The sequence below is a fragment of the Schistocerca serialis genome, chromosome 1, assembly GCF_023864345.2.
Source record: "Schistocerca serialis cubense isolate TAMUIC-IGC-003099 chromosome 1, iqSchSeri2.2, whole genome shotgun sequence".
Lineage (NCBI taxonomy): Eukaryota > Metazoa > Arthropoda > Insecta > Orthoptera > Acrididae > Schistocerca > Schistocerca serialis.
In genome coordinates, this window is record NC_064638.1 from 42,748,955 (window position 1) to 42,763,936 (window position 14,982).

The window sequence follows — 14,982 nt, forward strand, 5'->3', positions numbered from 1 at the left end:
AAACTTCATTATAATCTCTTGAAACAGTAATAGCAGACGTAACGCAGCTTCAAATAAATGACAGTTAGCCTATCGCTCTGTGATAACTCGGAAGTTAACTTTTTCATGAAACTTGTTTAACTGCTGTTGAATTGAGAATGATTTCAAAATTATTGTAGGTGAAGTCTAGTATTTTTAAACCAAACAGCCTCAGATGTAAAATCGTAGCACTTCAATAAGAGCACATATTAAAACCCATAAACAACGAAGCTGAACCAGAGATTACTTTTGATTATGTTTTATTTGTAACTCATACGGAACGAAACTTTCACAAATAACACTTTTCAGCAACAAGCATAAATGGAACCGAGATTCTAACTGTAAGAGACCTAACAGAACAGAAGATATCGCTACAGTCTAAAACATACACTGATACTGCCAAAAACGAAAAAACTAAGCAATGTAACACCTATTTGTTATTCTGAAGCCGTTAGCTTCTTTGAAAATCTAAATTATTTTACTATATTAATAAACTTATAAATTTCAAACAAAAATTGATATAATAACTCATGTAAGTAACTCAAATAAAAATAAGTATTTCAATTACTATACTATGAAACAGTGCCTTCAATAGGCCGCTTGAAATAAGTGTTGAGAATTACATTAGCACACTTAGTTCAAGAGAGGCACTAAAAAATTAATATCGCTAAGCGCTCTAAACTATGTGACCCTAAAAATTTTGCTCATTGAAATTATTTGAAATTATAACCACAGACAAACTTTTAAGTAATTAATACCAATAATTATTTTTGAAAGAAAATTAGTTAAATATTTTAGTGAAGAGCTTAACAGGAGGGCCCATTTATATAATTCAAAAAATTATTCATGTAGTATTTCAAAGAAATTTTTGTAAGTAATTGCTCTGAGCCTAGCATAATTGCTCAGTTAATGTTGTTGTTGTTGTGGTGTTCAGTCCTGAGACTAGTTTGATGCAGCTCTCCATGCTACTTTATCCTGTGCAAGCTTCTTCATCTCCCAGTACCTACTGCAACCTACATCCTTCTGAATCTGCTTAGTGTATTCATCTCTTGGTCTCCCTCTACAATTTTTACCCTCCACGTTGCCCTCCAATGCTAAATTTGTGATCCCTTGATGCCTCAGAACAGGTCCTACCAACCGGTCCCTTCTTCTAGTCAAGTGGTGCCACAAAATTCTATTCTCCCCAATCCTATTCAATACTTCCTCATTAGTTGTGTGATCTACCCATCTAATCTTCAGCATTCTTCTGTAGCCCACATTTCAAAACCTTCTATTCTCTTCTTGTCCAAACTATTTATCGTCCATGTTTCACTTCCATACATGGCTACACTCCAAACAAATACTTTCAGAAATGACTTCCTGACACTTAAATTTATACTCGATGTTAACAAATTTTTCTTCTTCAGAAACGCTTTCGTTGCCATTGCCAGTCTACATTTTATATCCTCACTACTTCGATCATCATCAGTTATTTTGCTCCCCAAATAGCAAAATTCCTTTACTACTTTAAGCGTCTCATTTCCTAATATGATTCCCTCAGCATCACTCGACTTAATTCGACTAAATTCCATTATCTTCGTTTTGCTTTTGTTAATGTTCATCTTATACCCACCTTTAAAGACATTATCCATTCCATTCAACTGCTCTTCCAAGTCCATTGCTGTCTCTGACAGAATTACAATGTCATCGGCGAACCTCAAAGTTTTTATTTCTTCCCCATGGATTTTTATACCAACTACAAATTTTTCTTTTGTTTCCTTCACTGCTTGCTCAATATACAGATTGAATAACATCGGGGAGGGACTACAACCCTGTCTCACTCCCTTCCCAACCACTGCTTCCCCTTCATGTCCCTCAACTCTTATAATTGCCGTCTGGTTTCTGTACAAATTGTAAATAGCCTTTTGCCCTCTGTATTTTACCCCTGCTACCTCCAGAATTTGAAAGAGCGTATTCCAGTCAACATTGTCAAAAGCTTTCTCTAAGTCTACAAATGCTAGAAACGTAGGTTTGTCTTTCCTTAATCTAGCTTCTAAGAAAAGTCGTAGGGTCAGAATTGCCTCACGTGTTCCAATATTTCTATGGAATTCAAACTGATCTTCCCCGAGGTCAGCTTCTACCAGTTTTTCCATTCGTCTGTAAAGAATCCGCGTTAGTATTTTGCAGCCGTGACTTATTAAACTGATAGTTCGGTAATTTTCACATTTGTCAACACCTGATTTCTTGGGGATTGGAATTATTATATTCTTCTTGAAGTCTGAGGGTATTTCGCCTGTTTCATACATCTTGCACACCAGATGGTAGAGTTTTGTCAGGACTGGCTCTCCCACGACCGTCAGTAGTTCTAATGGAATGTTGTCTACTTCCGGGTGCCTTGTTTCGACTCAGGTCTTTCAGTGCTCTGTCAAACTCTTCACGCAGTATCATATTTCCCATTTCATCTTCATCTACATCATCTTCCATTTCCATAATATTGTCTTGAAGTACATCGCCTCTATATACTCCTTCCACCTTTCTGCTTTCCCTTCTTTGCTTAGAACTGGGTTTCCATCTGAGCTTTTTATATTCATACAAGTGGTTCTCTTTTCTCTGAAGGTCTCTTTAATTTTCCTGTAGGTTGTATCTATCTTACCCCTAGCGAGATAAACCTCTACAACCTTACATTTGTTCTCTAGCCATCCCTGCTTAGCCATTTTCACTTCCTGTCGATATCATTTTTGAGACGTTTGTATTCCTTTTTGCCTGCCTCATTTACTGCATTTTTATATTTTCTCCTTTCATCAATTAAATTCAATATATCTTCTGTTACCCAAGGATTTCTATTAGCCCTCGTCTTTTTACCTACTTGATCCTCTGCTGCCTTGACTACTTCATCCCTCAGAGCTACACATTCTTCTTCTACTGTATTTCCTTCCCCCATTCCTGTCAATTGTTCCCTTATGCTCCCCCTGAAGCCCTGTACTACCTCCGGTTTAGTCAGTTTATCCAGGTCCCATCTCCTTAAATTCTCACCTTTTTTCAGTTTCTTCAGTTTTAATCTACAGGTCATAACCAATAGATTGTGGTCAGAAGCTCAATTAATAAAATAACAAAATTTACAAAATGTCTTATGACAATTTTTTTTTGTTGTCTTCATGATCGACTGCTGTAGCTCTCATGTGTGGCTGGATTGAAGAGTTTTCAGCAAACAGAACACAGCATGTTGTTATCAATGGAGAGACGTCTACAGACGTTAAAGTAACCTCTGGCGTGCCACAGGGGAGTGTTATGGGACCATTGCTTTTCACAATATATATAAATGACTTAGTAGATAGTGTCGGAAGTTCCATGCGGCTTTTCGCGGATGATGCTGTAGTATACAGAGAAGTTGCAGCATTAGAAAATTGTAGCGAAATGCAGGAAGATCTGCAGCGGATAGGCACTTGGTGCAGGGAGTGGCAACTGACCCTTAACATAGACAAATGTAATGTATTGCGAATACATAGAAAGAAGGATCCTTTATTGTATGATTATATGATAGCGGAACAAACACTGGTAGCAGTTACGTCTGTAAAATATATGGGAGTATGCGTGCAGAATGATTTGAAGTGGAATGATCATATAAAATTAATTGTTGGTAAGGCGGGTACCAGGTTGAGATTCATTGGGAGAGTGCTTAGAAAATGTAGTCCATCAACAAAGGAGGTGGCTTACAAAACACTCGTTCGACCTATACTTAAGTATTGCTCATCAGTGTGGGATCCGTACCAGGTCGGGTTGACGGAAGAGAGAGAGAAGATCCAAAGAAGAGCGGCGCGTTTCGTTACCGGGTTATTTGGTAATCGTGATAGCGTTACGGAGATGTTTAATAAACTCAAGTGGCAGACTCTGCAAGAGAGGCGCTCTGCATCGCGGTGTAACTTGCTCGCCAGGTTTCGAGAGGGTGCGTTTCTGGATGAGGTATCGAATATATTGCTTCCCCCTACTTATACCTCCCGAGGAGATCACGAATGTAAAATTAGAGATATTAGAGCGCGCACGGAGGCTTTCAGACAGTCATTCTTCCCGCGAACCATACGCGACTGGAAGAGGAAAGGGAGGTAATGACAGTGGCACGTAAAGTGCCCTCCGCCACACATCGTTGGGTGGCTTGCGGAGTATCAATGTAGATGTAGATGTAGATGTAGATGTAGAAGACGTTTTGATGGCCACATGGCATGACCTACTAGGTTTGTAGCTGGTGAGTTGAAAATCCGAAACCTAACAGCATTTGTCATGAAACAATATAAAGAACATATATAAGATACTTAATATTGACACCTTGTTCCTGGGACGGCCAGTGTGGCCGAACGGCTGTAGGCGCTTCAGTCTGGAACCGCGCATCCGCTACGGTCGTAGGTTCGAGTCCTGCCTCGGGCATGGATGTGTGTGATGTCCTTAGGTTAGTTAGGTTTAAGTAGTTCTAAGTTCCAGGGGAGTGATGACCTTAGATGTTAAGTCCCACGGCGCTCATAGCCATTTCAACCTTGTTCCTGGAAACACAAAGTAGATGTTTGTGCATTCCTCTGTGTTCCAGGTGTGCACTTATCACTATTATGATTCGTTAAATTAATGATTATGTGACAGTTGTCGTGTATCGTGAATTTATTTAATGTTTGTGTATCACTATACTCACTATTCACAGACATTGTATCAATGTAATTACAGTTCGTATATATCTGTCAACAGAATAGTCCAGTATTGTTTTTTGTGCAGATATTTGGATATTTTATCATCAGAGTCCCATCACACAATCACACTTCAAGCATTAATTACAGTTCATTACATGTCATGATTTCCTTGACTACAAATGCGATATACATCAGTGGATACTTTTCACATAATCATATAGTGAGTACCCTTTAGTAATAACGATATTATAAGTATTTAACGAGAGCTTAGCTGTTACTGATAATTGTGTATGGCTCTTGTTGCCTCAACCATGCAATAACCACTAACGTTGGTTTTGAAAAAGGAAATTTATTCTGATGAAATTGCAAGAGGCAGAAATATACCGCTTTCTTTTTTGTTTTAGATAAGACGATTTCAACTTGATGTAATTGGGTCAGTTTACCAGATTTTCTGCCTTTTTTAATAAATGAAGTAACTACAAATGCGAATTTGGTGTTAATGCACAAATGTCTTTACATGTGCACATTTGGTTAATACTAAACCTAATAACACTATAATTACTAGCTAATTGAAAGAACAACATAAAATTGAAAAATTCCAGTACTCTAACTAACGGCAACTGTTTAATAAATCTCGTTTCATTCTACATATTTCAGCATTTTCGTAATGAATTGGTAAGAAAGATCTTGAATGGCGAGAATAATGGCTCAGCAATTGAAATCTTTAAACTGTCATGAAATAACTCATAATAAGAAGGAATTCTAAATATTATTTAATCAGAAAAATTAAAAAATTAACTTCAAACAGCGTATTTCAACCCTTTACGTAAATATTACGAATCCAGTTCTTCTACTGTGAGAATAACAACTTGCCAGACTATAACTTTAACTCACAGTGGAACATGACAAAATTGGAACATTACCTTAAATCTAACAGAACAAAAGTTACATCTAAGAAAACACACTAAAAGAAGACAAACTTAGATATTAATTATACACAAAAAATTAAGCCCCCCACATAAAGATATTCACACAGAAACGTACTATATTATTTTTGATTATAAGGCATCACCCATAGAACTTTTTCAGGTCCTTATGATGATATAAACCCTTCACCTTTCTAGTTTCAGAGTGTTGTAATAAATAACTACCTTCATGTGGTATATTACTTATTATGTAAGGTCCAGAATAAACTTCTTACCACTTCTTATTCCGTATCTGCATTAAATATGACTTCAGGTCTGTTTTAACAATATCTTATCCCAATATGAAATACTATAAGGTTACCCATTTCAGTATTATATTTTTCCTTTCTTTTTAGAGCAGCAGATTTTAACTTCTGTCAGACGAGTCTTTGCGTCTTGCCCCTTCAGAAATTACAGGTATGGAATTAACCCACTCTTTCTTTTCAGGTTCATTAAGCATGAGTTCAACAGGTGTATGATTGGTAGATAAATGCCGTAGGTTATTCTGTACATTTTCGAATACAGATACATGGTCTATCCACTTATATTGTTGCCTGGGAGCATATGGTCTAATAAATCGATTGAACTCTCTAAACACTCTGGATGGAATTAACTTATTAACATGTGTTTGATCTTATTCCCTGTCATGCAGTGTTTCCATTTATTTCTAATGAAAGATGAAGCATTATCGGATAACATTATGTGCAATAAGTAATTTTCAGGAATACTTGCATTCTATATCCTAAAGTTGTTGTTCCTCTTATAAAATAAGATATCATTATACAACTTATATTTAACAGAATAGTTTTCTCTTTTTTTATCATTCGAGCTCTTACTTGTTTCTAGTATATGACTCTCTTTTCTAACAGCCCTAGATTTTTACACGTACACAGATATTGACTTTGAATGGAGAATTCTTAATTATCAGTGTTCTAAAAGCAGATGATTGTTCAACAATTTCATTTAAACGATTTGGGCCTTGTGGCAGTCATTATAGAGGATCAGCCACTACATTATCTTTTCCGCTAATGTATTTAATTCTGAATCATAACTTTGAAGCACTAATGCCCATCTGGCAAGTATAGTATCTAGTAATTTACAGGTCAATAGAAAGCATACTGACTGGTGGTGTGTATATACTTTAAAGTGTTTTCTATAAATGAAATAATTGCACTTTTCCAATGCCCATTGTACAGCCAAAACCTCCAGTTCTGTTCGGTATAATTACGTTCGTTGAATGATAGAACTTGACTCACAAACTCAATTACTTTAATTTCTTTTTCATCCCCTATTACCTGGAGTAAAGATGAGAATAACCCAGCTAAACCTGCGTTAGTGAATAAATAAAAGTCTTCAGTTATATTATGGTGGTACAAAATAGAAGGGTTAGCTAAAACGTTTTTGATCTGTTTATAGACTTCTGCACAGTTTGTTGACAAGTACTAAGAAGTATTTTTCCGAAACAAATTTAATAAATGATCGTTACGCAGTAGATGGTTGGGTACAAATTTTCTAAGAAACGAAGTCAAACCTAGAAATTATTTCAGTTACCATTTGTTTGTTGCATGTGGCATGTTTCTTATTGGATCCAGTTTTTTTGGATTGGGTTTGATTCCTGTAGGGTACATAATGTGACTTAAAACATTTAATTTGATTCTTACCAAACTTAGAAAAGGTATTTAAGAAATTCAATTATTATGGTGTAACACCAAATTTAAAGAAGTCTAAGACTTCGATTCTTTCTTCCCAAGGTTCTGTAGCGAGTAGAATATCATCTACAAATGATGTAATTGTATTAACTCATGTCCTAGCACTGTATCCAAGACTGCTATGAATATTCCACCACTTATGTTTAGCACAAAAGCCATAGCCAGAAACTGGTAGCTTCTTCCAGAAAATATATTATCTGTACATTTTCTGAATTATTCATGAAGATTTATTTGTCAGAACGAGGTCTTATGTCTACAGAACTTACACATTTCATAGTATGAAATTTTTATAACAACTCTTCGAAGCTCTCTAGACATATTCTAACACGTACAATAATGTTATTTATATGTCAAACATCCATCATGAGCCTAATGCTACTGTCTGGTTTGCGAAAGCTGACAAAGGACGGCTGTAGGGGGAATGTGAAGGTTCTACAATATTCCATTCCAACAGCTTACGAATTTCTTTTGATATGGCTTCTTTCTTAGACCAAGGTATGAAATATGATGACTTACAAAATGTTTTATGAGGATGTATTTCTAGATGACAAACATAACATGTTATTACACATGGTTTACTATAAAAATGTTATATACCTCGTTAATAAATGACTTAACTAGATCTGTTCGTGTTCTGTAAAATAAGTTGACTAAGCTACTTTTTCATTAATATGATCACTGAGCTCTGTGTTCAATGCATTAATGGTCTGACTATGCATTTTATCACACCAATCTACACTATTAGGCATGATATATCTTATATTTATACCAATGTCATACTTTAAAAGATGATCCACATTGCTTACCAGATTTAATGTAATCATGTTACCACTATTGTCTAATATAATAGTACCTAAATATAGGTCTATCACCGCTTTCATTATATATAAGAATTCCGATCCCCAGATACACTGTACCGATAATTTCTTCATGACCAAGAAGTTTCATTGTAGTACATACTTCTAGACTTTATATCGACCATGATCTGGAACTTAATTAATTGGATTTGCCACCCAATCGCGCTGGTAACATTACATTTCTAAATAGGCAATATTGGAATCTTTCTTAGAATATTTAGTTGTTTCTATTGCTTATAATCTAACACAGACATAGTTGCACCGGTATGAACAGTAATATCAACAGGTATAACATATATATGAGCTTTAATTACAGATCGGATTATCTTATTATCAGATTTATCCTCAAAAAACTCTCCACCTAATCGTCTTCAATCTTCTCGCCGGCATCTATCTGACCACTGTCAACATGTTTTGTGAATTGCCTCCCTCTTCCTGTGCGACGAGCCTCGGATGGCTTCAATTGGCCTTTATAACATTTCTGATTTGTTAGTACCATTAGGTGGTTCATCAGTAACGTCTGTTATACTAATAGAATTATTTTGTCGTGACCACACCTTTGATGTGATTGCCTTCAAATTTTGCACACCTGCGTTTTTCCTTCTAGTTATTCCAGTAGTGAATGAGGTTGATGATACTGTGTACTGCTTGTATCTATAAATATGGAATCATGATCAGGACAGCATTGGGAATAAAGTTAGAAGAAAAAAGATTTTCCATACTTATGAGGGAAGAAACTAATTAGTAGTATGTAAGAACTGGGAGGTATTTATGTAACATTTCAGTTCTGCAGGAAGAGAATCATTTTGAGGTTTCACTTGTGATATGATGAGTGTGTTACAATAAAGTTTAAAATATGGATAGGTTTCTGGGGCTATTTTATGCATTGGGACATGGTGATTATTAAAACTCAACCAGGGAAAGGAGGTTTTGTATTGAGTTGTGAGAAGTATGTGGCATCAGGGTTATTGGTACTGGAGATGAGGGTTCAAATGACTCTGAGCACTATGGGAATTAACTGCTGAGGTCATCAATCCCCTACAACGTAGAACTACTTAAACCTAACTAACCTAAGGACATCACGCACATCCATTCCCAAGGCAGGATTCGAACCTGCGACCGTAGCAGTCACGCGGTTCCAGACTGTAGCGCCTAGAACCGCTCGTCCACTCCGTCCGGCGGTATTGGGGTTGACTGACATAGACTGTATAACAAAGAATTTCTTTGTTTATACACTGCTGGAAAAGTAGCAAGCGCAGATGTCCATCATTAGCCCTACTGGCATTAGAGAAGACAAATTATCTTTCCAGACAGATTTATGTCAAGTGACTAGTGCTTCTTATTAGTTAACATGACAACTGTTTTTTCACACAACATACATACACTGCATTCTTAGCACATGTCTGAGACATTAGCCAGTAACATATATAATCTTGTGGCAATTAGAACAAACAGATTTGGTTACTGTGTAATTTTCAATGGCGGTGTGCTTTGCATACAATGATAATGATTATCTTTGCTACATCACAAACTACATAAATTCAATCCCAAATAATGCTATCTATGTTAACACATTATCTAGTATTTCAACATGAAGCATGTAGAAAAACATAAGTGAAATTTACAATGAATATTTCTGCTTTGACCTGTTTGTTCAAAATAATGTCTGGATCTTTCATCATGTATATGAAACTTCCTATTTGATGTAAAATATTTAGCACATATCTTTTTTTATTGGTGGGTGGAACTGACAAGCATTGTGTAATGTTCTAAATTTGTTGTTTTAACTATGAGCCAATGAAGATAATTTCATGCCAGTGAGATTCAGATGTGGTATAAATATTGTTTTGAAAATTCCTTACGTCTAGTTCCTATTTGATGTAAAATATTTAGCCCATATCTTTTTTTTATTGGTGGGTGGAACTGACAAGCATTGTGTGATTTTACTAAATTTGTTGTTTTAACTGTGAGCCAATGAAGATAATTTCATGCCAGTGAAATTCAGATGTGTAATTGCTTTTAGCCCCAATATGTTAACTTATAAACAGTCAGACGAGTAAATTTACAGGACAGACCTAGAGAATGGCAAATTTGTGATCTCATTATGTTGTGTATAATGATGTTTTTTCTCAGACTAGCTTTTTTGAGCTTTATTTACTTTCATTTATATTGTTACTTTACCCAGAATGTTTAAGAAGTCTTGCTTACATCTCAGACAGAGCCAGAAAGATTTAAAGATATTACCAACAGTAAATTTTGCAATAAGGTTGATATACGGTTTTTATGTAACAATAACAATACTTGTAGTAATTAATAAATATATTATGGCAAGGTCAGTTAGCTCACTTTCTTCAATGAACATAAGAACTTATGCGATAAAACAACCAAAATTTACCTACACATCATACTCAAGAAATTTGGAGTGATTCGGGTTCTCAATTTTCACTATTTTCGGTCTGTAGAGGTACGGCAACTGTACTGGTTGGTCAAGTTCTGTTTTGTTATAATTGTTGCATCTTTGTATCGATTTCAGATATCGAAAAATAGAGGCCATGAATTCGCTGTTTGATCATGCCTATGTTTACTCCATGAGTCAAGGGAAACTCATTTGCCGTGGAAGTGCTATCTTAAGGCTGAGTGTACTCTGTTAATCAGTCACATGTCGATGTTTTCAGGTTAATTCTCTTTCTAATGCAAGCGTCTTGCTTACTACAAGTGGGGAATTTTTTATCTTTCATCACAGGTAACGAAGGTATCCTGTAGTTCTAGCCGATGTAGAAATGGCTGATAGAAGACACCTCTTAAGATCAGTAGCACTATACCACGCCACCTGCAGGGTTTTCGGGTTGACGCCGTTCACAGTGGACACTGAGAAGTGTGAGCTACGGAGGACACGTGCTGGTACACTGTACGCAGCTGTTGTTCTCGTCATTAACGTGGCAGTAACAGCACATGTGGTAACCTGGTTGCAAGCTATAAACGCGAGAAAAAAGGATTCCATCACCTTTGTGTGGTTGGTTGCCTATATCATGACGTATTACGCTACCGCGGTGACGGTGGTCACAGCAGACTTGTTTCGAAACATCCACAAGTCTCACAGGATCCTCAGTCTTTTGTCTTATCGGGACAGTGGTATCCTGGAGTCGCGCCATTTCTCCAGTGCGGCGGTGACGATCTCCAGCAAATTGGTGTTTGCAGGCTGTCTCGCGCTACGTGTAGCTGCTGTAACGTTGAAATTTCTGAGTATTGAAATGAAATGGACATACATGTTAACACTGCTCTCAAGTTGTATTGCACTTACCGCTGTTTCCAGGTATGTGGACTTAGTTCTTCTGGTGAGGAGTGACTTACGTCAACTCAACCAGTGTCTGAGAGCTACAGAGAAAGTGAGATGCCAGCGGCGACCATTTGCTGACCGCTACCGGAAGCTGAGGAGGGTCTACTCCGCACTGTGTAACCTGTCTCAGGAGGTCTTTTCGGGCCACCAGATATTCTTAGTTTTATTCATGGTGACAGAGTTGTTCAGTATATCTTAGAATGCAGTTGCCGCTGTTTTATTACAGCATCATAAACACCTAGTGGTGAGACATATTTTGCTTATATCGTGGCAGTCGTCACAGGTGTTAATGGCATCAGCGGCTTCGCGCGCGCTGACCAGTGAGGCGGCGCAGACAGCTCCTGCCCTGTGCTGGCTATTCCTGGGTTCGTCTCTTCGCAGCTCAGAAACGGTAGAGCTGCGCCGCTTCTGACGACGCTTGTAGAATACATGCCTATTAGATGAATTTTTATCAGAATCTCAGGTAGTTATTAAAAGTGTGTAGTGTTGTACATAATGAGACCTCATTTCTTCAAAAATTTCCCTTGCTTAGTATTGCACAACACAGCCAAAGGGTACAAAAATGGATGATTTCAAGTCTCTTGTGCAGTATATCCAGGTATACTGTCGCTTGCTTCACTCTAAACCAACATGTAGCATCCCATCGGTGGAAACCATAGGAGACAAATCAAAGCTGCTGCACTTTTTTCACTACATTAAACTTTCACGCAATTGGTAATTATTAATAGCAAGACTGAATAGATATACTTAGACAAAGATATAAATTGCACCAATTTATAATTCTCGAAGCACATAATAAGTTATTACATTTCAGTGTAAGAGAAAACTTCAGGAAATATAACTGGAATGTTTTTAGAGGGGACAGAGTGTTGCAAGAGACAATAGGAAGCTGAGTTCCTCAGAAGTATACAGAAGATTAACAAAGAGTTTAAAATGCTAAATGGAGGCACAAGATGGGTCAACAGCAAAAAGCCACGATTAGTAGCTGACGTAGGCGAGTGTATACCGTGTTTCGTCATTGTCTTCAGACGGACGTCAAATATGGGTTGCTGCAGCTCGAAAAACTTACCGCTACAAAAATCATACTAGTGTTAATCTCGGACTATTACTTATTTTGTTCCATAGAGAACTGGGACCAACACAGTCTTAAACACCACTTCAGTTGTAGAAACTGTAATTAAACAAATCAAGGATCAGTGAAACGGAGTTGATATCGAGGTCTTAATCACAATTATTACGTCCTTTGATCCAACTCACCATGTCTCGCGTAACCCGAATGAATCATTGGAATGGAAGACAAAAGATGCACTGCCTCGGCAGGGGTGACCTTGACCTTTTTACACTCGTGCTGTGACGTTACCATCTTAACGCTCAGTGGCTTATACTCACTGAGCACACAACATCAGATTCACTTTCATCCTCACAGCGTACTGACTGTGGCTCAAATATCAAACAAACGAGGCAGATAGCATCATATACTCATCTGACACAGACGAAGAGACAAATATTGCAAATCAGAACTCACTATTCAGCATACTATGACAGAACCACTTCTTCATGCTGACAACTGTGGAATCCTACAGTTGTAATAGAGACTTTTGAAGAATATAAATATCCACAACATGTCAGATCGTGCCTGCACATATCTTCAATAAAGACTGGTTTCTGTCAAAAAAGAATGTCACGCATTCAAGGAAACATCAAGTAAAGTCTAAACATAACTGTCATAAATCCTCCTACGTATCATTCACAGCATGTACTGAACCTTATAACATAGAAAATATCCAGTCATAATCACATGTCACAGTTTCACACTCACAACAAACGCAAGTACTTATCTTGTATCTTCTCACTAAACCATAGGTTATTCAGATAAATCCAGTATCACTTCGTCAAAACACTCACGAAAATCATATGATGAAGTTAGACAATCAACAATAACCCTCAAATTAGACCTGACGCAAAAGAGCTGCACAATGCATGTAGAAAACACACACACACACACACACACACAACAGAAATTTTGTCATGAAAACTAACATATATCTATGTTTGTTACTAAATGACCATCTGTAATGACCTCAATATCAACGGCGAGTTATTCTAGTCTTAGACCAGATAAAATTAATGCAGGGTCATGCAGGCCTCAGTGTATGGTACTTTGAAGGTAGCATATTTCCCGATGTTCAGGTGTCTAGTGTAACATATATAGTTTTTGTGCTTATGTTCTTGTTAAGTTTCTTTGTGTAACCAGACCGTTCTCTTTTGAGTATATTTTGACGTTTTTAAAGGGTTTCTTTGCATGAGTGAGATATTAGTCAAGTGTCAAGATGGTTTCTTCCATATTAGAGGCAATATATCCAACAGTCTTGCTACATTGGATCTCACACAACCAACAAAGTTCAGCAATGTCACATCTGGTTAGTACTTGGGTGAGTTATCTTCTGGATATTCCACGTGCTATTCGATTTGAAAGACTGGTACTTGGTGGCCGCACAATATGACTATCATTACTGTAGTTGCAACTTGTGATGTAGAATTTGGTACTCTTCAGGAATAATATTGATGAGAGAGTGTACAGTGATTTTCTTAATTATGAGGATGAGTAAGACAGTGTGCTGTGTTCTTACGCATGATTTGATTGTAGATGTGGTTATCATATACAGGGTAGTCCATTGGTCGTGACCGGGCCAAATATCTCACGAAATAAGCGTCAAACGAAAAACTACAAAGAACGAGAGTCGTCTAGCTTGAAGGGGGAAACCAGAAGGCGGTATGGTTGGCCCGCTAGATGGCGCTCCCCTAGGGCAAACGGATATCAACTGCGTTTTTTTAAACAGGAACGCCCCTTTTTTATTACATATTCGTGTAGTACGTAAAGAAATATGAATGCTTTAGTTGCACCACTTTTTTCGCTTTGTGGTAGGTGGCGCTGTAATAGTCACAAACGTATGGCTCACAATTTTAGACGAACAGTTGGTAACAGGTAGGTTTTTTAAATTAAAATAAAGAACGTAGGTACGTTTGAACATTTTATTTCGGTTGTTCCAATGTGATACATGTACCTTTGTGAACTTATCATTTCTGAGAACGCATGCTGTTACAGCGTGATTACCTGTAAATACCACATTAATGCAATAAATGCTCAAAGTGATGTCCGTCAACCTCAATGCATTTGGCAATATGTGTAACGACATTCGTTTCAACAGCGAGTAGGTCGCCTTCCATAATGTTCACACATGCACTGACAATGCGCTGACGTATGTTGTCAGGCGTTGTCGGTGGATCACGATAGCAAATATCCTTCTACTTTCCCCACCTGTCATGAAATATGCTATTCAATACCGCTTCAACCGCACGCGAGCTATGTGCCGGACATCCATCATATTGGAAGTACATCGCCGTTCTGGCATGCAGTGAAACATCTTGTAGTAACATCGGTAGAAC